At 46.6% G+C, this 24,265-nt stretch overlaps 1 long non-coding RNA gene across 1 annotated transcript; it reads left to right on the top strand.

The window, feature by feature from the left end:
* The first annotated feature begins 1,249 nt into the window (after positions 1 to 1,249).
* Positions 1,250 to 19,383, top strand: LOC119978907. The gene is made up of 3 exons (XR_005463597.1): positions 1,250 to 1,377; positions 6,298 to 6,384; positions 19,310 to 19,383. It is a non-coding gene; the product is annotated as an uncharacterized LOC119978907 (long non-coding RNA).
* The last annotated feature ends 4,882 nt before the right edge of the window (positions 19,384 to 24,265 follow it).

The following is a 24,265-nucleotide window of genomic DNA, read 5'->3' as shown; positions in this document are numbered from 1 at the left end:
CAAGGCCACAGAAACCTGGTTATCAAAGAGAAGCTGACGAGGCTTTTCAATGAAAAACTGCTCAAGTCAAAAAAGCAAGATTGAGAGTGACCTCTCCGGTCTCTTCAACGAGCGTAAAATTCCACATCCTGTGACTGCTGAAGCCAATCTGGCTCGACTGTTTGAAAACCAACTGTCCCAACCAGCAAAATAGCTTAATAGTAATTTAATAGTAAAGCACCGTTCAGTACTCGTCTCCACAAATGGGGACCAGATGGAACGGCATGCGAGGGGACCTCCCAGGTGTCTTCCTCATATACAGGGTGGGATCGACCAGTAGGAGCCCCCTATGTGCATGCCCTCTGGGCATAGTGGTACCTTGGAACAGCTTGTGTAAACTGGGCACCCTGACACTTCCAGCCTGGCACCCTGGCTGTGCCACTTGGGGCCAGCCTGGCACTTACCCGCTGAGGTCCCTGATCTACCCATATGCCTCCTATGCATCATCCATCAATTGGTGGCAAATCTGTTCTGTTTCCTGTGCTCTCATCTCCAGAATTCACATCCACTTCTCCTCAAAACACTTTCTTTCCCAGGCAATCGTAACCCTCACTATCACTCCTTTCTTGGCTCAGCGTCGACTCTCCTCTGCCTTGGGACTATGTTATAACCATAAATGAAGTGGATTTTGTTTTAGTGTATCAATGAGATTCAATACTCACCCGAAATGAATAAATACGGAAAAATGCAGTTTTAAAAAGTTCTCCTTGTGATTAATGCAGTTTAAACAATTCCTGTTACATTTCTTTAGCTTTATTTTGCAATAGTTCTTACTTTATGGACATGAAATAATTGTAATAATAGAATTTTAATATAATATGAGTCTCTGGCACCCCTTCAGTTGAAAACCTTACTGTTTTGTGTTTCACAGGCAATGTCTCGAATTAGGACAATGAACGTTTCACTGCCCAGAGACTTATGGTGAAGTACATTGCTCCAGTGGTTTTGGAATGCCATTGTAATAGAACATAGAACAGTACAGCACAGAACAGGCCCTTCAGCCCTCAATGTTGTGCCGAGCAATGATCACCCTACTCAAACCCACAAATCCACCCCACACCCGCAACCCAACCCCCCCACCCCCAACCTTACTTTTTAGGACACTACGGGCAATTTAGCATGGCCAATCCACCTAACCCGCACATCTTTGGACTGTGGGAGGAAACCGGAGCACCCGGAGGAAACCCACGCACACACGGGGAGGACGTGCAGACTCCACACAGACAGTGACCCAGCCGGGAATCGAACCTGGGACCCTGGAGCTGTGAAGCGTTTATGCTAACCACCGTGCTACCATGCTGCCCTGATGATTGACGGATAGGGAGCTCTGGGTATCAGGTGAGAATGAGGGTTCATTATCCCAATATGGAGGCTTCAAATGGACATTGGCACATAAAAAGTTGGATAAATGCTCTGCTCTTGCATATACAGTATGAGTTTGTCTGGCACTCGTGGGATAGCGATAGATGGAATCATAAAATCATACAGCGTAGAATGAAGTCAATTGGCCACCCAATCTCGGAAAGGTTATAGGGTTGGAGGACACTGGAGATCGGGAAAGTGGAGGCCTTCAAGGGATTTGAAAGAAAAGGTGAGAATTTTCAAATTGAGGTAGTGCTGGCCTGTTACCAATGTAAGTTAGTGAGCACAGGGGTGGTAGGGGACCAGGACATGGTATGGTTTGGGCAACAGAGTTGAGCTCAGGTTTAGGGAAGGTATGAAATAGTCAAGTCCAGAGCTAACAAAGCCACGAATGAAGATTTCAGCAGTAGATAAGGTGAGGAAGGGGTAGAGTCAGGTAACGGCTTGCGCTAAGCTCTTTGAAGGAACTGTCCAATTAATCCTACTACCCTGCTTTCTAACAATAACCCTGAAAATGTTTCCTTTTCAAGTATATATCAAATACCATTTCAAAAATTGCTATTCAATCTGCTTCCACAACCTATTCAGAAAAATCTTCCCACGCCCTCGTTGGTTCTTTTGCTAATTATCTTAAGGTTGTCTCCAATGGTTACCAGCTCACCCACCAGTTTAATAAAAAATACAGACAGGCACAATTTTTTAAAAAAAATTCTTTATTCTCCTCCTTTTTCGCATTTTCTCTCAAATTTACACCCACCAACAATAAACAATAATCAGTAACAAATATGTCAATCCCCATATCAATAACAACGATCCCATCCTCCCACCAAACCCCAAACATTAGCCCACATGTTCACATAAACAACTGACAAAAAGGAATCAGGAATCCCCCATAGTCACCATTATCACACAGAGCACCCCTCCCCCCAACCCTCCCACCCCCCCCCAACTAATGTTCGATGTTATCCAGTTCTTGAAAGTGCATCATGAATAATGCCCACGACTTGTAGAACCCCTCTGTCCTTCCCCTCAGTTCAAACTTAACCTTCTCAAGGGTCAGGAATTCCAACAGGTCCCCCCGCCACGCCAGGGCACAGGGTGGAGAGGCTGCTCTCCATCCTATCAGGATCCGCCTTCGGGCGATCAATGAGGCGAAGGCTACAACATCTGCCTCCGCACCCGTTTCCAACCCCAGCTGGTCCGACACCCCGAGTGTGGCCTCCCGGGGGCCGGGTCCAGTTTCATGTGCACCACTTTAGAAATTACCCTAAAAACCTCCTTCCAGTAATCCTCTAGCTTTGGATAGGACAAGACATACGAACGTGATTAGCGCCCCCGCACCCCCCCCCCCCCCCCCCCCCCCCCCCCCCCTCCGCAACGTTCACACACATCTTCAACTCTTTCAAAGAATTGGCTCATCCTCACCCTCGTGAGGTGTGCTCTGGATACCACTTTCAGCTGTATCAGCCCCAACCTCGCACACGAGGTGGAGGCATTCACTCTCCGGAGCACCTCACACCAGAATCCCTCCTCCATATCCTCTCCCAACTCTTCCTCCCACTTTGCTTTGAACCCTTCCAGTGTTGCTTTCTCTTCTTCCAAAATAGCTCCGTAGACCGCTGACACTACCCCCTTCTCCAGTCCCCCTGTCGTCAGCACCTCCTCCAGCAATGTGGAGGCCGGCTCTTCCAGGAAGCTCTGTATCTCCTTTCTGGCAAAATCTCAAATCTGCATGTACCTAAACATTTCCCCCTGCTCCAGCCCAAACTTCGCTTCCAGCTCCCTCAATCCTGCAAACCGACCCCTAAGAAACAAATCTTTTAGTGTCTTAATCCCCTTCTCCTCCCATTTCCGAAAATTTCCATGCCACCTCCCTGGCTCAAATTTGTGGTTCCCCCAAATCGGCATTTCCCTTGACCCTGCCCCAACCCGAAGTGTTGGCGAAACAGCCTCCAAATTCTCAATGAAGCGATTATTACCGGACTCCCCGAGTATTTCCCCGGAGCTATCGGGAGCGGCGCTGTTGCGAGCGCCTTCAATCCTGACCCCCTGCACAAACTCTCCTCCATTCTGACCCACTGGGAATCAACCCCTCTGACCCAGCTCCGCACCTTCGCCACATTCGCTGCCCAATAGTAATACATCAGGTTCGGAAGACCCAAACCCCCTGCCTGCCTTCCTCTCTGTAGTAGCACCTTTCTCACTCTGGCCACCTTCGCTCCCCATATGAACGACGTAATCATTCCCTCAATCTCTCAGAAAAAAGCTTTTGACAGGAAAATTGGCAGGCATTGAAAAATAAGCAGAAATCGTGGCAACACGTTCATTTTCACCGCCTGTACCCGACCCGCCAGTGACAGAGGGAGACCATCCCACCTTGCCAGAATCGCTTTCACTCTCCCCACCAAACTAGTGATGTTGTACCTGCGAAGCCTCCCCCAATCCTGGGCAACCTGCACCCCCAGATACCTAAAGTGAGTCCCTGCCCTACGGAATGGCAGAATCCCCACCCCTGCCCCCACACCCAGCCGAGATACCACAAAATACTCACTCTTGTCTAGATTCAGCTTGTACTCCGAGAATGACCCAAACACTCGAAGCAGCTCCAATATTCCCCCTATCAACACACTCAGTTCCGACACGTATAACAACAAGTCATCGGCATATAAGGCCACCCTATCTTCTACCCCCCCCCCCCCCCCACACTATTCCTTTCCATACCCCCGAATGTCTTAATGCGATGGCCAATGGCTCAATCGCGAGTGCAAACAGCAGGGGGGACATACGACATCCCTGCCTAGTCCCACGGTGGAGAAAAACGTATCTCGAGCTGATGTCGTTTGTGCGGACACTCGCCCTTGGCTCCTTATATAATAGCTTTACCCAGTTCACAAATCTTGGTCCAATCCCAAACCGCTCCAGAACTCCCATCAAGTACCCCCATTCTACCCGGTCAAACGCCTGCTTAGCGTCCAATGCCACAACCACCTCTGTTTCCTTTCCCTCTGCCGGTGCCATAACAACGTTCAAAACCCTTCTAACGTTTGAAAAGAGCTGCCTCCCTCTCACGAACCCCATCTGATCTTCATCTATCACCTTCGGGAGGCACTCCTCCAGCCTAGCCGCGAGTACCTTCGCCAATATTTTTGCGTCCACATTTAGGAGTGATATGGGCCTATACAACCCACACTCCGTCGGATCCTTAACTTTTTTTACCAACAGTGAAATCGATGCCTGCCCCAAGGTTTGTGGCAACTCCCCCTTCTCTATCGCCTCTTCAAACATCCCCACCATCAGGGGTGCCAGCTTATCCTTGAATTTTTTATAATATTCCCCTGGAAACCCATCTGGCCCTGCCACCTTCCCCAACTGCATCCTCGCAATCGCATCTTTTATCTCCTGCTCCAGTATTGCTCCTTCTAATGTAGCCCTGTCCCCCTCCCCTAGCCTCGGGCACTCCAACCCATCTCGAAATTCCTGCATCTCACGGTCTCCCCCGGGTGGCTCTGACCTGTACAACCTCTCATAAAACGCCTCAAAAACCTTGTTAATCAGATCCGGCGCCGCCGCCACCTCCCTGCCCTATCCCTCACCTGTACAATTACCATTGCCGCTGCTTCCCTCAGGAGCTGACCTGCTAACATGTTAACATCTCCATGTTCGTAAACTGCACCCCTTGCTCGTCTCAGTTGGTGCGCTGCCTTCCTGGTAGACAGTCGGTCAAAGCTCGCCTGTAGTTCCTTCCTCTTTTCCAGCTTTGCTGGGTCCCCATCCTCTGCATAACTCCTATCTACCTCCAACATCTCATCTATTACCCTCTGCCGCTCCAACCTCTCCTCCTTGTCCACCCTGGCCTTAAACAAAATTACCTCACCCCTCTCCACCGCCTTTAGAGCCTCCCAGACAACCGCCTTCAACGCCTCACCCGTACAGTTGAAACCTACATATTCCTTAATTACCAATTTTGTCCAAAAGTCCCACATCTAATTCCCACCCTGGTCTCTGCGCTACCCCCTTCACCAGCACCATATCCACCCAATGCGGAGCATGATCTGACACTGCAATTGCCGTGTATTCCGACCCCTTAACCCCAGCCAGCAAAGCCTTCCCCACCCGGAAAAGTCGATCCGCGAATATACCTTGTGCCTACTGAGAAAAACGAGTACTCCCGCTCCCTCAGGTGCAGAAACCTCCAAGGGTCCACCCCTTCCATTTCCACCATTAGCCCAGCTAACGCCTTCGCTCCCCCCCCCCCCCCCCCCACCTGATGGGACCAGCGAGCGCAGCCGTGATCTGTCCAACCTTGGCTCCTGCACCAAGTTCCAGTCCCCCCCACAATCAGCTCGTGTGTGTCCAAGTCGGGGATGGCCCCAAACACCTTCTTTGCGAATCCCACATGGTTCCAATTGGGGCCGTATACACTTAACAGCGCCACTAACCTCCCCTCCAGTGCCCCTGTCACAATCACATATCTACCCCCCCTGATCTGCCACCACCTTCTCCATCTGGAAACGTACACTTTTGCTGACCATTACTGCTGCCCCTCGAGCCCTTCTGTCAAGTCCAGATTGAAACACCTGACTAACCCAGCCCTTTTTAAGTCTCACCAGGTCCTTTACCCTCAAGTGAGTTTCCTGCAGCATTGCTACATTGGCTTTCAGACTTTTAAGATGCGCAAGCACTCTTGATCTCTTGACCGGACCTCCTAACCCCATCACGTTCCATGTGACTATCATAACTGGGGGCTCTCACCCCCCCCCCCCCCCATCCTTCTTATTCACCATCGTCATACCACCAGGTCCTGCCCCATGAGCCTGACCCGACCCTATCCATTAAATCGAACAATTTAATATTTGGAGTTCTGAGTTGTGTTTATTTACACTGTGCTTTTCCTAGGCTGTGTTACTGATCACCAATGGTATACGGTTTCTGCTCGGTATTCCAGGGATAGGTTCGTGGGAAGTTGCCCTTCTACAACTTCAGGTAAGACAAGTGTCATTTATCAGTTATTTAAAATAGTTTTTATTGTGTAAGTGCTGGAAAACATTCCCGTACCAGCCTCCCCGAACAGGCGCCGGAATGTGGTGTCTAGGGGCTTTTCACAGTAATTTCATTTGAAGCCTACTTGTGACAATAAGCGATTTTCATTTTCATTGCCTGACTCTGCCCCTTCCTCAGCTTATCTGATGCTGAAACCTTCATTCGTGTCTTCATTAGCTCTGGACCTATTTCAGTGTTTCAGACCCTGTATTAACTGGAGCTCAACCACAATTCTGCCCATATCTGAACTCACACTAAGTCCTAGTCCCCTATCAACCCTGCGCTCGTTAAACTACAGTGGCTAACAGACCAGCACTGTCTCAATTTTTAAGTTCTCAATTTGCTTTCAAATTCCTCAAAGGCCTCAACTTCCCCAAACACCATAGTCTCCTCCAGCTTTCAGAGATACTTTCCCTCCTGCAACTAGGGGTCTTGAGCACATCTGATTTCAATCACTCCACTATTGGTGGCTGTGCCTTCATAGAACATACAGTGCAGAAGAAGGCCGTTTGGCCCATCGAGTCTGCACCGGCCCACTTAATCCCTTACTTCCACCCTATCCCCATAACCCAATAACCCCTCCTAACCTTTTTGTTCACTAAGGGTAATTTAGCATGGCCAATCCACCTAACCTGCACGTCTGTGGGAGGAAACTGGAGCACCCTGAGGAAATCCACGCAGACACAGGGAGAACGTACAGACTCCGCACAGACAGTGATCCAGTGGGGAATCGAACCTGGGACCCTGACGCTGTGAAGCCACAGTGCTAACCACTTGTGCTACCGTGTTGCCAACGATAGCACAATGGCTTCAGCCGCAATGGCTTCTGGAATTTCCTCCCTAAAACTGTCTGCATCTCCACTTCTCTCTCCCCCTTTTAACATGCTCCTTAAAGCCCTCTTCCCTGTCCTAATATCTCTTTCTGTGGCCAAGTGTTAAATGTTACTGCTCCTGTGAAACATCCATGGAAAATTTACTGTGTTGAGGACGCTCCATAAATGCAAGTTGTTCTTGATGTATGTCAAAAAAGTTCAATTTTTGTACCTAATGTCAGCGCGGGTTACATACAGAATAAACCTCATTTCAACATTGTAATTAGATTCTAGCCTCAAAAAGCCGCAATTCTAACATTGCGGCATTGATATTTTACACAGCAGCCATCCTTATAGGCTGAAGTAAGACTGACATTTAACTAAAGGTATAACCAACCAGATGGTGTTGTAGATTAGAATTTTTACATTTCATCTCCACATTCACATTTTCTCTCTGTAAAGTTTCAAATAGTTTTAAGTCGGTCAGCTCAGTTTCTAGTAAACGTGGGGGAGCACGTCATCATTGGAATGTGGGTGCTGGGGTTCAGTATCCAGACGAGGCAGAACGGATGGACGCCCACAGTAAAGACTCTGGGCACAATAGGTGCGGATTTGGATGATGGCGGGTTGGTGGGGCATGGAGTGTCAGTAAGTTTGGATTTTTGGGAACGGGGGTCAGTATGCGGATTTGGGAGGGGGCTCACTATGTGTGGGTTTTGGAAGGCGGTCAGGAAGTGTGGATTTGGGAGGGGGTCAGTAGGTGTGGATTTGGGAGGGGGTCAGTAAGTGTGGATTTGGGAGGGGGTCAGTAGGTGTGGATTTGGGAGGGGGTCAGTAGGTGTGGATTTGGGAGGGGGTCAGTAAGTGTGGATTTGGGGAAGGGGTCAGGAAGTGTGGATTTGGGAGGGGGTCAGTAAGTGTGGATTTGGGAGGGGGTCAGTAGGTGTGGATTTGGGGAAGGGGTCAGGAAGTGTGGATTTGGGAGGGGGTCAGTAAGTGTGGATTTGGGGAAGGGGTCAGGAAGTGTGGATTTGGGAGGGGGTCAGTAAGTGTGGATTTGGGGAGGGGGGTCAGGAAATGTGGATTCTGGCAAGGGGGCAGTAAGGGTGGATTTGGGGAGGGGGTCAGTAAGTGTAGATTCTGGCAGGGGGTCAGTAAGTGTGTATCCGGGGGAGGGGAGGGGGTCAGTAAATGGGGATTTTAGAGGCGGGTCAGTAAGTGTGAATTTGGGGAGGGGGTCAGTAAGTGTGGATTTGGGGAGGGGGGTCAGTAAGTGTGGATTTGGGGAGGGGGGTCAGTAAGTGTGGATTTGGGGAGGGGGGTCAGGAAATGTGGATTTGGGGAGGGGGTCAGTAAGTGTGGATTTGGGGAGGGGGGTCAGTAAGTGTGGATTTGGGGAGGGGGGTCAGGAAATGTGGATTTGGGGAGGGGGTCAGCAAGTGTGGATTTGGGGAGGGGGTCAGTAGGTGTGGATTTGGGGAAGGGGTCAGTAAGTGTGCATTCCGGGGGGGGCAGTAAATGGGGATTTGGGAGGGGTGTCACTAAATGGGGATTTGGGAGGGGGTCAGTAAATGCAGATTTGGGAGGGGGTCAGTAAATGGGGATTTGGGAAGGGGTCAGTAAATGCGGATTTAGGAGGGGGTCAGTAAATGCGGATTTGGGAGGGGGGTCAGTAAATGGGGACTTGGGAAGGGGGGCAGTAAATAAGGATTTGGGAGGGGGGTCAGTAAAAGTGGATTTGGCAGGGGGGCAGTAAATGCGGATTTGGGAGGGGGTCAATAAATGTGGATTTGGGAGGGGGTCAGTAAATGCGGATTTGGGAGGGGGTCAATAAATGGGGATTTGGGAGGGGGTCAGTAAATGGGAATTTGGGAGGGGGGCAGTAAATGGGGATTTAGGAAGCGGTCAGTAAATGCGGATTTGGGAGGGGGTCAGTAAATGGGAATTTGGGAGGGGGTCAGTAAATAGGGATTTGGGAGGGGGGCAGTAAATGGGGATTTGGGAGGGGGTCAGTAAATGGGGACTTGGGAGGGGGTCAGTAAATGTGGATTTGGGATGGGGTCAGTAAATGCGGATTTGGGAGGGGGGCAGTAAATGGGGATGGGGGGGGGTCAGTAAATGTGGATTTGGGAGGGGGGTCAGTAAATGTGGATTTGGGAGGGGGGTCAGTAAATGTGGATTTGGGATGGGGTCAGTAAATGCGGATTTGGGAGGGGGGCAGTAAATGGGGATGGGGGGGGTCAGTAAATGTGGATTTGGGAGGGGGGTCAGTAAATGTGGATTTGGGAGGGGGGTCAGTAAATGTGGATTTGGGAGGGGGGTCAGTAAATGGGGATTTGGGAGGAGGGGCAGTAAATGGGGATTTGGGAGGAGGGGCAGTAAATGGGGATTTGGGAGGGGGTCAGTAAATGGGGATTTGGGAGGGGGGCAGTAAATGGGGATTTGGGAGGGGTCAATAAATGGGGATTTGGGAGGGGGGCAGTAAATGGGGATTTGGGAGGGGGGCAGTAAATGGGGATTTGGGAGGGGTCAATAAATGGGGATTTGGGAGGGGGGCAGTAAATGGGGATTTGGGAGGGGGGCAGTAAATGGGGATTTGGGAGGTTGGGGTCATTGCATCTTTTGCTCAAATTTATCTTTCTCCATTTACCCTCATCTGATTGTTTTAACCCCGTTTGAAAATCCCTTTCCCGAGCTAAACAATATCAGTACACGGGCCCCCAGCTAAACAATATCAGTACACAGGCCCCCAGCTAAACAATATCAGTACACGGGCCCCCAGCTAAACAATATCAGTACACAGGCCCCCAGCTAAACAATATCAGTACACAGGCCCCCAGCTAAACAATATCAGTACACAGGCCCCCAGCTAAACAATATCAGTACACAGGCCCCCAGCTAAACAATATCAGTACACAGGCCCCCAGCTAAACAATATCAGTACACAGGCCCCCAGCTAAACAATATCAGTACACAGGCCCCCAGCTAAACAATATCAGTACACGGGTCCCCAGCTAAACAATACCAGTACACAGGCCCCCAGCTAAACAATATCAGTACACAGGCCCCCAGCTAAACAATATCAGTACACAGGCCCCCAGCTAAACAATATCAGTACACAGGCCCCCAGCTAAACAATATCAGTACACAGGCCCCCAGCTAAACAATATCAGTACACGGGCCCCCAGCTAAACAATATCAGTACACAGGCTGTCACTATGTTTTTCGGATGCACCATTAAACCATCTCTCAAGTGGCCATAAACATCTCAGAGCACTTTTCAAAGAAAGGCAAGGGAGTTTCCCCTGATGGCAAATAACTCTTCCTAAATAAATGACATGATGAAAAAATAGATGATCTGGTCATAATCATTTGCTGTTTGTGAGAGATTGCTGAATAAATGGCCATGGATCCTACATTGCACCAATGACAACGTTGTTGTAAAATGCTTTGCTGCAGTGTAAAAGGCATCTGAAAAACAGAAGTATTTTCTTTCTTTACCAGTGACTGTGAAGGATTGTGCAATTGAAACTTGCTTGATGGGCCCCTCAGTTGTGCTGTCTTGTCAGGAAGTGCCACCCCTGTTAGACAGCCTCACTCCCTCTCGCTCTTTGATGGCACAGTACAGAGCTGGAACTCACTTTGTGACCCATTTCGAGTGGCAAGTCACAGCCTTTGGCAGACTGCACAGTGTTACACCACCACAATGACCCAGTTTGCTAGTCTGTACAGCTGTATTTGACAAACACACACAACAGTGCATCAGAGGTGTAACTGAGCTCTGCAATATTGCAGGACACAAATTACATAGAGTTTACAACATGGTCCAACTTGCTTGCGCCAGTGTTTATGCTCCAGGTGTACCTCCTTTCACTCTGGTCCACCTCACCCAACCTGCATATCTTTATATTCCTTTCTCTCTCATGCACTTATCCAGCTTCCCCTTAAACATATCGACACCGCTCATTTCAACTGCTCCATGTGGTAGCAAGTTCTACATTCTCACCACTCTGGGTGTAGAAGTATCTCCCTTATTGGATTCATTAGTGATTATCTTATATATCTGGCCTTTTTGTGTTGGATGATACTATTTAAGCACCTTCAGAATTCAACCGATTTAGTTTGTAGTACAGATTGATCTTTTGACATAGTTTCATGTACATTTTGGAAAGCATTGGTATCATCAGAGAGAGTCAGCATGGATTTATGAAAGGGAAATCATGCTTAACACATCTACTAAAATTCTTTGAAGATGTAACTAGCAGAGTTGACCAGGGAGAACCAGTGGATGTGGTTTATTTAGACTTTCAGAAGGCTTTCGACAAAGTCTAACATAGCAGAGTTCTATGTAAAGTTAAAGCGCACGGTATTGTGGGTAGTGTCTTGAGATGGATAAAAAGCTGGTTAGCAAACCGGAAGCAAAAAGTTGGAATGAATGGGTCTTTTTCTGATTAGCAGGCAGTGACTAGTGGGGTACCGCAGGGATCTGTGCTAGGACCTCAACTGTTAATATTATATATCAATGACTTGGAGGAGGGAACTAAAGGTATTATCTCCAGATTTGCAGATGATGCAAAGTTGGGAGCGAGGGTGAGAACTATGCAGAGGTGCTTCAGCATGATTTAGACAGGCTGAGTGAGTGGGCATATGCGTGGCAGATGCAGTCTAATGTTGATAAATGTGAGGTTATCCACTTTGGTAACAAAAACAGGAAGGCAGATTATTATTTGAATGGGTGTAAATTGAGAGATGTGGATACGCAGCGAGATCTTGGTGTCCTCGTGCATCAGTCTCTGAAAGTACGCGAGCAGGTACAGCAGGCAGTAAAGAAGGCAGATGGTATGTTGGCCTTCATAGCGATGGATTTGAGTACAGGAATAGAGATGTTTTACTGCAATTGGTATCGGACATTGGTGAGGCCACACCTGGAGCACTGTGTGCAGTTTTGGTGTCCTTATCTGAGGAAGGATGTTCTTGCTGTGGAGGGAGGGCAGCGAAGGTTTACCAGGCCGATTCCTGGGGTGGCGGGATTGTCATATGTGGATATTAATTTTAAATTTTAAAGTGTGTTTATTGGCATTAAATTATTTACATTCAGTGTATACGGAACATACTGGTAAAAACATCAATATACAGTAACAGAGAAAAACATAAGAAACTAACCATAAATAACAGAATGGAAAAAAACCCATATGAAATAAGTTAGTAAGTTAATATACAAATATCGATATATCTACAAAGCCAAAAGTAACCTGTGATCTATTTACATTGTCTCGATTGGTTATGGTGCAGAACTAGGCTGATGGCTTTATTCTCTGAGTCCCCTTTTGTGTCTCAGAGTTGCCGGGGCAACCTAACATTTCCACATCGCCCCGGTCTTTCATGTGTGGAAGCCTGCATCCCTCAGAGTGTGAGGCCTATTTCCCCTGTTCCCCTCTATGGTGTGGATGTTTTCCCCCTCCTCCTGCCATTCTCTAGTTGTTCCTCCCACCCTCCACCGATTACGAGCAGGTCTTCAAAGAGGCTGACGAATCTTTCCACGTCTGGCAGAATCTTCCGTCAGATCTCCGAATTGCAAATTTTATTTTTTCCAACTGCAGGAAGTTGGCTAGATCGGAAAGCCAGTCTCACTGTCCCTTCTCCAAATACCTGCCCCACCCCTTCACTGATGTTAGAGCGATGGTCAGTGACTCAATTGCCAGTGCGAACAGCCAGCGGGCACAACGGGCATCTCTGCCTCGGTCTTCTGTGCAGCCAAAAATATTCAGAGCTGGTGGCATTTGTCCACACACTGGCGATGGGAATGATATGCCAAAGTTTCACCCATGAGGTGAATCCTGGTCCAAACCCAAACTGTTCATTTGTGTTTTTCTCGCTTCACCATCAGTTCCACAGTCGGGGCCGTAGATTACGGCTGGTCATCCTCCAATATGGAGTTGATCAGGGGTAAGGCGGATCAGGGTATTGAACTTAATGATCAGCCATGATCAGAATGAATGGCAGGGTAGGCACGAAGGGCCAAATGGCCTCATCCTGCTTCTATTTTCTATGTATGTTTCGATGTATTTTCAAAATCATTTATTATGAAAAAATAAGTCTGCCAGAGAGTCATATATTGAATAATGGGCGACATTTAGAAAGGGTTAACATTGAAATTATAGCCATTTTACCTGTATGATTGTTCAAAATGCAGCAAATATCTTTGTATTTATAGCTCTGTACAAAGCACAGAGCTCGCGATATGCTTTTTCTCTTTCTCACAAAGATCAAGACGAACCATTTAGCTGCCCCTGCTGCTTCTCCCATTCTCTCTGCCAAACAAGCCAAGGTTCCTGTCGCAATTCCCCGCATCATCTCTGAATCTATTTCTTTCTCTAATTTCTCCCTTATCTCCTGTCACGCCATCACTGAGCACAACCTGTCCATGAGATTCGTCTCCTGCCTCCTTGTTTCCAGTGCCACTAAATTACTGCCCATAGAACGTTCCTCCCTGACCTCCGTGCCAGTTGACATTGTAAATGGTTCCGTTTTCACAGTAACTTCATTGCAGTGTTACTGTAAGCCTACTTGTGACAAAAAAGATTATTATTATGTCTCTTCAGGCTCTCCTGACTCCACAAACATTCAAAACCACCACCATCACTCAATTCCTTAAAAGGTATCAATCACTCCCACTTTCTGGGAGAGTAATCTGTTAGCTTCTGGCTGCTGTTGAGTAGAGTCAAGGGTTCTGCTCCTTTTCACAAACACCTTTATTTTTCCCTCGAACACGCTCTATACAAAACTCTATCACCACATCACATGCCACAAGAGCCACCTGCAACCCCTTTACATGTCAGTGTCAATTATTGGATACTTAACATCAATGGGACATCTAATTGGAATGTCTCCTAACCCATTCCTTAACATCATCAGCTTCCAAATGCATGCCCACCTTTCCTGTAATTCTCTGGCTGAATTACTCCCATCACGTGCTATATAAACACAAGTATTGTTCAAGGAAAGGACTTGTATTTATATAGCACCCAGCACCTTTCATGACCTCAGGATGTTGTAAATGTTTTACAACCAATCAAATATTTTCAGAGTGCAGTTGTTGCAAATGCTTATCATTAGAAATACTCTGTTTTTAAAACGTGACCAAAAATATAATGCTGAATGTGAAACAAAACTCTTGCCCTCATGTCTTGCTCCATGACCTACAAGGCAAGAAGACTTTACATGTGGCCATACAGCAAATGAATTAGCTAACATGCCTTACTAATTTGTCACTAATTCGAATCGTCTATGTCCGTAGGTGAATGGTGTCCTCCCAATGTTGCCTCTGACACTTCCTGCACTTTGGTTCCTAGTCAATGCTTATGGTGAAACCCAAATGGTCACCTTGTTAATAAAGCCAGCAGCAGATTGTATGGTATGCAGTTCTATAAGTACAGATGTCTGTAAAATCATCACTAATGTCTACACCTGTCAGCGCTGAAGTCTGTTAATGTTCCTCGCTTGTTGGTCAAGTGTTTACATTTCTGTGTGTTTCTGCTATTGATTTTTGTTACTTTCCACTTTTCAACATAGCAATGAAGTTGTTTCTGCTTCATCTCAGTTTTTTTGCATATGTATTCTATTGTGGTATACCTTTAACTGGGTGTGGTTATGCTTTCTGCATACATTACTGGGGAGGAAATGATGCAATAAATCATGTGCCTCAGCCTCTGTCTCCTGTGAGGGAGAAACCAGATGGGACATGTGTTCACGTTCCCCTACTTTGTTAATAGGGTTGTGATTAAATGTATTCCTGGAAGTTACATCACATTATTTTTCCCCCACACCCCAGCATTCATTGGCCAACACATCCAAAATTATGATGTACTCCCTTCCTCCACCAATTGGAAAGCAAAAAGACTCATTACCCAATTCAATGATGCTTGACTGTTAGCCAAACAACCTTCCCACTCCCATTTTCAACACTTCTATAACTCATAAAGAAAAATGTTCCAAGAAGATTAAAAAACAAACAATATTTTATCGCACCCAATGTTTTTTCAGGGTCGTACACAATAGCGTCCTTGCCCTTCAGTTTCTGGAGACTGAAGGTCAATACTGAAGGGGTGGCAACTTTATTTGTAAAGCTACTTCCAACTCCTGAATGAATGAACCTTTCTATTTGTATTAAGTTTTCAAATTTATTCTACAAAATAGGACAAGTGTATTGAGACATGGAGAATGTTATGGACTATCTTACGAGGGAGAGCGTCTGCCCTTTGTCACACTTCCAGCCTACTTCACAACCTTGGCTCTATCACAGTAAGGATCTACACTTCCCCCATCATATCACAAGCTACCTTTGGTTCTCGAGGAATACTTGTGTGACCCAGATCTGAACTCAGATCAACTGGAAATATGTTTGTAACGGAAATCTTCAGTGCATTTTATTAATTTAAGTTGCAAAATTGTAGTGTATAAATGCATGGATGAAGATTGAAGGGCAAAACAAAGTATAGACTAATCCTATCTGGATTGTAATGTATTCACATTTACAAATGCATTTGTACAAGGCACTAAGGAGCAATGTAAATATTTTGTTTCTGAAGCTTGAACAAATGTTCACAATATAATCCATGGTTCTTCAACCAGGCCATCTTATGCAACAATAATTTGGGGGTAGAAGTTATCCATACTTTCTCCATTCAGGAGTTGATAATACTGAGGCCCACTCTTACCTAGATCAACGATTGTATTTTATATCTAGTCACTAATGACATTGAAGCTATTACATGAGTGATAACATGAGAGAACTTTCTTGTTTTAGAGATAAATGTGCTGTTTTCCCTATTTCGCAAGTAGGGTAAAATATACTCAAAAGGCTATTACCAAGCCTAATGAAGCTGCAAGGGAAGCTAAAGGCATGAATGCATGTAGATGGTGAGGTTCTCTGGATGTCCCACCACTGCGACAACCCACTTTTTTCACAGTTGTGGGAGGAGGCAGGGGACTGGGGAGGTGCACTTTGGGATTGTTGGAAATAGACATGAATGTGGGCGAAAAGTGGAAAAACTCATTGGAACTGTCAGGCTTATTAGAACTGTCAAAGGGAGATGATAAGCTGCCAAGGCATTTAAACCTCCTGCCCATTAAATATTTGGAAAAAAATGGTCTGCCGTGTTGGAAAAAAACATCAGCTTTTGCTATTGTACTCTGTTTGTTGACATAACTCTAATGGTTTTCAATACAGGATTAGTGCTGCATGACTGACATCACAACCTATTATTATCATAGTGGGGTACCTGTCAGTTCAAAGTTTGATTAACAGATTCAAGAGCTCATAAAGTCTTTAAAGTGAGACTATGAATACAAATTCTTGTTCTTATAAGAGATTAATGGGAGTTAAATTGAGTGAATGTTTTTTAAAATTGAATAGTAAATTAATCGATAGATATGTTAGAACTTTATTTAATCTCAGTATGGGTCCTGAGATCTGGCAGAAACTGGTTAAATTGACCAAAGGTGGGGTGCATGGGTTGGCATGAACATAGAACATAGAACATAGAACATACAGTGCAGAAGGAGGCCATTCGGCCCATCGGGTCTGCACTGACCCACTTAAGCCCTCACTTCCACCCTATCCCCATAACCCAATAACCCCTCCTAACCTTTTTGGTCACTAAGGGCAATTTATCATGACCAATCCACCTAACCTCCACGTCTTTGGACTGTGGGAGGAAACCGGAACACCCGGAGGAAACCCACGCAGACATGGAGTGAATGTGTAGACTCTGCACAGACAGTGACCTAGTGGGGAATCGAACGTGGGACCCTGGCACTGTGAAACCACAGTGCTATCCACTTGTGCTACCATGCTGCCCATGAATTGGCACTAATTTTGCATTAGGGCAATAGAGGTTCATAAGGGTGGATAGAGGGGCATAAGTTGGCATCAAGGGTATGAGAGGCCATAGGGGTAGGTGGGGGGGGCGCAAGATAACATAGGGTGGCATGGATGGGATGGATTACTATTAAGCTATTTTGCTGGTAGCGAAAGCTGGTTTTCAAACAATCGTGCCAGATTGGCTTCAGCAGTGTGTAGGGGGTGAAAGGGTGTGAGGGGTGAGTGCTGGAGGGCTGCTTTTTATTTCATTCTTTTTTCACAACAGGGGAAACGTGTCGGAGAACAAAGGTGGGCCGTTTGCCAAGCCCACCTTTGCACTCGGCCGTCCCTGTGGCTGCCTTCGAACTCTTTCAGGGAGCAGCGGTCATGACTCCCATAAAACCCGGATCCCCCAGAACGAAAATCCAAACTTCCGGGGCAACTTTTCACGAGTCGGGTTTTTGAAGCTGGAAATTCTACCTCTGCACGTATGAGAGAAGAACAAACATTTAGGCCTCAGATCCTGAGCTTTCCACCATGTTATGTAAAGCCAACAGCAAGAACTTGCATTTCAAGAATGCCTGTCACGAACCATGGCCACCCAAAGGCAGATTACAGTCAATGAAATCCTTTTGTAGTGTAGTCACCGTCATAAAGTGGCAAACACCAAGGCCAATTTGCACACAGCAAGATTCCACAAACAACAATGAGATAAGTAACCAAATCATCTGTTTTAATGATGTTACTTGAGGGATTCCACCAGGACCCTGAGGGGAACTCCCCTGCCCTTCTGCGAAATAGTGCCTGAGCATCCTGTTGTCCGCCTGAAAGGGCCTCAATTTAGCTTTTCACCTGAAAGGCCTTTGACTGGACTAGAGACTGTGCCCAGGCTTCTGGAATAGAACTGGAAATCCACAATCTAATGACTCAGGAGACAGAATGCCAGAGATTCAACCTGATACAACAATTAACCTGACAGACGTTGCTTGCAAGCAACCTGGGAGAAAGATTATGTGGGATTCCTAAAATTGATATTCAGTGGTACCTGCTTGATGCTTGGACCCATCGGGATCTCAGAACTGTCTTAACCTCAGAACCTTTCCTCACCAATCCAACCCTCGTCAGTACACCATGTGAACAAAATCACTTTTGTTGAAGGTTTTCTGTTACTAAGGCAAACATATATTTTTCCTTCTGCGATTCTGAGTCTATAAGACCTGAGCTGGAGCTGATACACAATGATTTAACAGCGTATTGTTCAGCATAATATAATGTGGACTGCTAACCAGAGGGCACAGATATAATTGACAAACAAAAAGACGAGAAGATGGAAAATCAGGTGAGTTTCAATTGAAGAGAGGCCAACAATGAGGCTGTGCACTGCCGCCAAAATTATTCAGTCTGTACACAGGGCAAATATTCAGAGACTCGGATGAAATTCCAGGGGAACAAAATAGAGGCAGAATCAGAAGCAAATTATCAAGTAAAATCTCGTAGCTTGGAATGTGGATTGAGTACGAACACCAGAAATCAGTGGTCGTCAGGATGAATACTTTGGAAGAAACGACAGTGAATATTAGATGGTGTCATATTTGAACAAGTCTACTTCGGGCAAAATGACAACAGAAGGTTGTGATATGATGCCAAAGTCAAAAGGGTAGAGATTTAATGAAAGATTCGTTAACAATGAGAAGAGAGGAAAAAACATAACTTTTTAAAACCATTTTATCAGAGCTTCAAACTTCAGAGATCTCTAACTGGAAGGCCTGGAACTGGATGCAGTTGAATGACCGACTTGACAGAGTGGTTACAGATGGGCTACTTTGGATGTATGAGGATGGCACAACTGGATGGGCATGACATATTATGATAGCAGATCTCCTGGTCGGAGTAGCTGCAAGCAGAGAGAGAGAGAGGAAAAAGAGTGGGGCGGTGAGGATTTTCTTTTACACAATGACTTGCGATCTGGAATATATTGCCGGGAAGATGGTAGAAGCAGATTCAACAGCAACGTCCCAAAGGGAACGCATACTTGAAAATTTGCGGGGGATTTGGATAAAGGGCAGGGGAGTAGGACTAATTGGATAGCTCTTTCAGAGAGCTAGCGCAGGCCCGATAGGCTGAATGGCCTCCTTCTCTGCCTCATGATCATATGATATTTTAAGTCGCCTTCTTTGTCTCCGTTCCCCATTAGGCGAGCTGCTGTGTGGATAAACAAGGAATCTTATCCTGGCCCAGCTGAAGCCCGGATAAAGTATTTTTCTTCACTGATGCACATCGTGGGACCAAGCCACAGGATAAAACCTCATAACCCCAATCAGCCTGAAGACGGCTCATTCCACCAGCAGCACAATGCAGCAAGGAAACGAACACGTAAGTTGCTGAATTGTTTCTTGCCTCCGTTCAAGTGCAGTTTCAGATATAGTTTACCAGCCAGACTGAGGAGACAGGCGTGTGGGACCACCTGTCGTGCAGAGAAAAACATCTCTCAAAACAGTCTGTTCTCTCTCTCAACGCTCCGTAATCCCAAGTAAACCGGAGCGATAATCTATATAGTCATTATGCAGCCACTATTTCACATAATTTGATCCTGCACTAAACCAAAACTAGTTTTAACGGAATTAAAGGTGGATATTAGCCCCAGCCAGAATAGTGAAATATTCCATTCAGTTCGATGTGCTCTTGTAAGTTATTTATAACAGATACAACCAAAGGGCAGCGCGGTGGTGCAGTGGGTTACCTCTTCTGCCTCACGGCGCTGAGGTCCCAGGTTCGATCCTGGCTCTGGGTCACTGTCCGTGTGGAGTTTGCACATTCTCCCCATGTTTGCGTGGGTTTTACCCCACAACCCAAAGATATGCAGGGTAGGTGGATTGGCCACGCTAACTTGCCCCTTAATTGGAAAAAATTAATTGGGTACTCGAAATTTATAAGGAAAAAAAAAACGAATGCAAACAAGTGAAATTGTCGGGAAAACATTTTGGGGTTGAAATTGGTGCAGCATTGTACATGTCTGTCTTACGCGTGGAAAATGGACACAATATGTAACAATTTTAGATGTTTAATTACTGGGTGTGAAATGGACAAAGCAATTTAGTAGTGGGATGGCTTGCGGCCCCAGTGGGTGTTAGAAAATGCGTCGGGCCCCTTGAACAGGTACATTAGGGGGTCTAATACTTGTTGAAGGACACCTTTCAAAATGTGTCAACGAAAGTTTCAGAGGCACCTGTGGCCAGCAACTAAAGGTTAAGTGTTAGGCGCCTACTTTGTCTTCCCAGGACAAGAATGTAAGATCAGATTAAAGCCTGTTACTTTATCTGGCTTTAATATTCACTTGATACTTTTTTTTTAAAGTTTCTGTATTTACTTGATGGTGCAGCAACCCATTGTGAAAGAAGGAAGTTGCATTTTTGTTGCATTGCTCACACGCGGTCCCGAAGCACTTTTCAACCAACAAAGTTCTCTCTGAATGCAGTTGCTGATGTGATAAAGAATGTGCAGCAGCCTAATTGTGTACAGAAATTCCCACAATGGAATAACTGATTAGATAATCTGTTTCTTGTGATGATGTTTTGAGGGATAAATGTTGGCCAGGATACCAGAACATCCCTGCTGCTCTTCAAATAGTAACCTCGGTAAATTTTCCATCCATTTCAAAGGGGTCAGTGGAGCAACGGGCAAAGCATTATGTGCAGAGCAAGCATGCAGCAAGTGAGCTGTAGAACCTGTAACTTCCCAAGCCCACCTGGACAATTCTCATCTGGAACAGAATCTGATGGTTAAAGATGATCAGACCCTGATTTATTTTTTTCAATAAAAACTTAATTATTTTTAAGTAGCCTTAATTTTACCTTCAACGTAAATGGTTGACTAATATGTAAGCAGCAACGCTGTACCTCAAGGGGAATTCAGATAAAGTATCTCTTCCATAGAAATGGGCAATTGAAAGTTACGGCTTTCAAATTGTCTTTTCCCTTATCAGACAGACAGTTCTTGCATTTCTACCCTAGATTTCACGACGTGAAACCGTTAGCTGAGAGCTTGTTCCCAAATATAATAATCCCTTATTTCAAAGGTTTCAATTTTCAGATATAACCTTGCATTTCTGGCACAATGCTTTGATATGTGGTGCAGAAGTTTGGGTTCTGCAATGTTGAAATGTTGCAAAAACAATTACGTTTCAGTTCTGTGCAAGACCATCAAAGGGTGGTTGTTTATCAAGAAACCTCACTTTTGTCTCTTGTGAGGAAGGTGCAGACTGCAACAAAAAAGTGAATGAATTAGCACCTGCCTGATAAAAACATATAAGGAGAGTCATGTGAATGTTCATTCCTGGTTTTCGCTGGTCTCTAAATATACCCCTGTATGTTATGAAACCGTGTATTGTGACTGGATGTTTACATATCAGCTGTTTCTTACCAGGAGCTGATCATTTCTGAGCACCTTCTGCACTGACAATTAGGGTGCGATTCTGCGGCCTTGTTGCACTCTCGCTCGAGCGATATGAGGCAAGCGAATAGCAGGAGAGGCCAAAAACGAGAACCATGCCAGGCGCCAAACAGTTTCCGATGCAACCGGCCCGCTCCCATAGTCAAAATCGGGATCTCACCGTAGCTTGGCAAGAAACTAATTATCACCACTGAAGCCCTAATTAATGAGAGCCACCCCTTATCCAACGGGCTCCCGTCATTCATCGGACTCCCCAGCAAGTGGTCACGCTGCTGCCGATTAGTGCTCCTTTTGAAAAATGGAAGGGCTTCTGCGGGGAGCCGAGGAGGTGAGTGGCCATCTTTGCTCACAGGCAAAGAGCCCGGGGGCGCTGGGCTTGCTGACCCGGTGCTCGGGAATGGGGGACCCTCGGCTGGGTGGGGGGGGGGGGTATTCTCCGGAGGGCTGAGCCAACATGGGAAGGGAGAGGCACTGTGGGGCGCTGGGGAAAAACAGCTCATGGCACCAGCATGCCAACCCATGGCATGTATTCCCATTTCGCAGGCAACCCTAGCCCCTGCCCCTCTGCTCTACCGACCACCCATTATCCCCAACGACTGCCAAGGCCAGTGGCCGTGCTGCTGAAGGCTATTGCTAATCGGAAATTGGCAATCGTGGTTAGGTGAGCACTTCACACAACCCACTGGATTCCTGTGGGTGGGCGGGCCATGTAGCATGTGGGGCGCATTGCCGAGCATCCCACTCACACCTTGATGCATGGTCACTGTGCTTGAACACTGCGGAAGGCAACACCAGACACCGCCAGTCTGGGCCCTCTCCCAGTGATTGCGGGAGAGCTTTTCCTGTGGAAACACAGAGGGGGCATCATTAGCCACATGTGTGGTTCACAATGGTGGGAGGAGGGGGTGTGAAGGGAGGGTTGCGGGGTTGAAGTGAGGGGGGTGGAATGGTTGGGGGTTGAAGGGAGGGGGGGAAGGAAGTGTGGGGGTTTGAAGGTGGGAAGGAAGGGTTGGGTGTTGAAGGGACGGGGGATGGAAGGGTTTAGGGTTGAAGGGAGGGAGGGTAGGAAGGGTAGGGGTTTGAAGGGGGGAAGGAAGGGTTGGGGGTTGAAGAGAGGGGAGAAGGAAGGGTTGTGGGTTTGACGGGCGAGGGGAGGAAGGGTGGGGGTTTGAAGGGGGTTAAAGGGAGGATTGGGAGTCGCATGGAGAGTTAGAACATAGAACATAGAACGATACAGCGCAGTACAGGCCCTTCGGCCCACGATATTGCACCGACATGGGAAGTCAAAAACTAAAGGCCATCTAACCTACACTATGCCCTTATCATCCATATGCTTATCCAATAAACTTTTAAATGCCCTCAATGTTGGCGAGTTCACTACTGTTGCAGGTAGGGCATTCCACGGCCTCACCACTCTTTGCGTAAAAAACCCACCTCTGACCTCTGTCCTATATCTATTACCCCTCAATTTAAGGCTATGTCCCCTCATGCTAGCCACCTCCATCCGCGGGAGAAGGCTCTCGCTGTCCACCCTATCTAACCCTCTGATCATTTTGTATGCCTCTATTAAGTCACCTCTTAACCTTCTTCTCTCTAACGAAAACAACCTCAAGTCCATCAGCCTTTGCTCATAAGATTTTCCCTCCATACCAGGCAACATCCTGGTAAATCTCCTCTGCACCCGTTCCAAAGCTTCCACGTCCTTCCTATAATGAGGCGACCAGAACTGTACGCAATACTCCAAATGCAGCCGTACCAGAGTTTTGTACAGCTGCAGCATGACCTCATGGCTCCGGAACTCAATCCCTCTACCAATAAAGGCCAACACACCATAGGCCTTCTTCACAACCCTATCAACCTGGGTGGCAACTTTCAGGGATCTATGTACATGGACACCGAGATCCCTCTGCTCATCCACACTGCTAAGAATTTTACCATTAGCCAAATATTCCGCATTCCTGTTATTCTTTCCAAAATGAATCACCTCGCATTTCTCTACATTAAACTCCATTTGCCACCTCTCAGCCCAGCTCTGCAGCTTATCTATGTCCCTCTGTAACCTGCAACATCCTTCCACACTGTCTACAACTCCACCGACTTTAGTGTCGTCTGCAAATTTACTCACCCAACCTTCTGTGCCCTCCTCTAGGTCATTTATAAAAATGACAAACAGCAACGGCCCCAGAACAGATCCTTGTGGTACGCCACTCGTAACTGAACTCCATTCTGAACATTTGCCATCAACCACCACCCTCTGTCTTCTTTCAACTAGCCAATTTCTGATCCACATCTCTAAATCACCCTCAATCCCCAGCCTCCGTATTTTCTGCAATAGACGACCATGGGGAACCTTATCAAACGCTTTACTGAAATCCATATACACCACATCAACTGCTCTACCCTCGTCTACCTGTTCAGTCACCTTCTCAAAGAACTCGATAAGGTTTGTGAGGCATGACCTACCCTTCACAAAACCATGCTGACTATCCCTAATCATATTATTCCTATCTAGATGATTATAAATCGTATCTCTTATAATCCTCTATAATCCTGGAGATGGATGCGCGCGTGGGATTGGAAAGGTCTCGGGGGAGGGCGTTGGTGTCTACTTCCTCATGCTGCCTGGTGTAGGTTGTGACCTTTCTTCGGCACTGGAGGCCAGGCCTCCTGGTTATGTTCCCAGAACTTACAACCACAGCCA

Source organism: Scyliorhinus canicula, chromosome 15, assembly GCF_902713615.1.
Source record: "Scyliorhinus canicula chromosome 15, sScyCan1.1, whole genome shotgun sequence".
NCBI lineage: Eukaryota > Metazoa > Chordata > Chondrichthyes > Carcharhiniformes > Scyliorhinidae > Scyliorhinus > Scyliorhinus canicula.
Note: the sequence above shows the minus strand (reverse complement) of the source record. Positions and strands in the feature narration are given on the sequence as shown.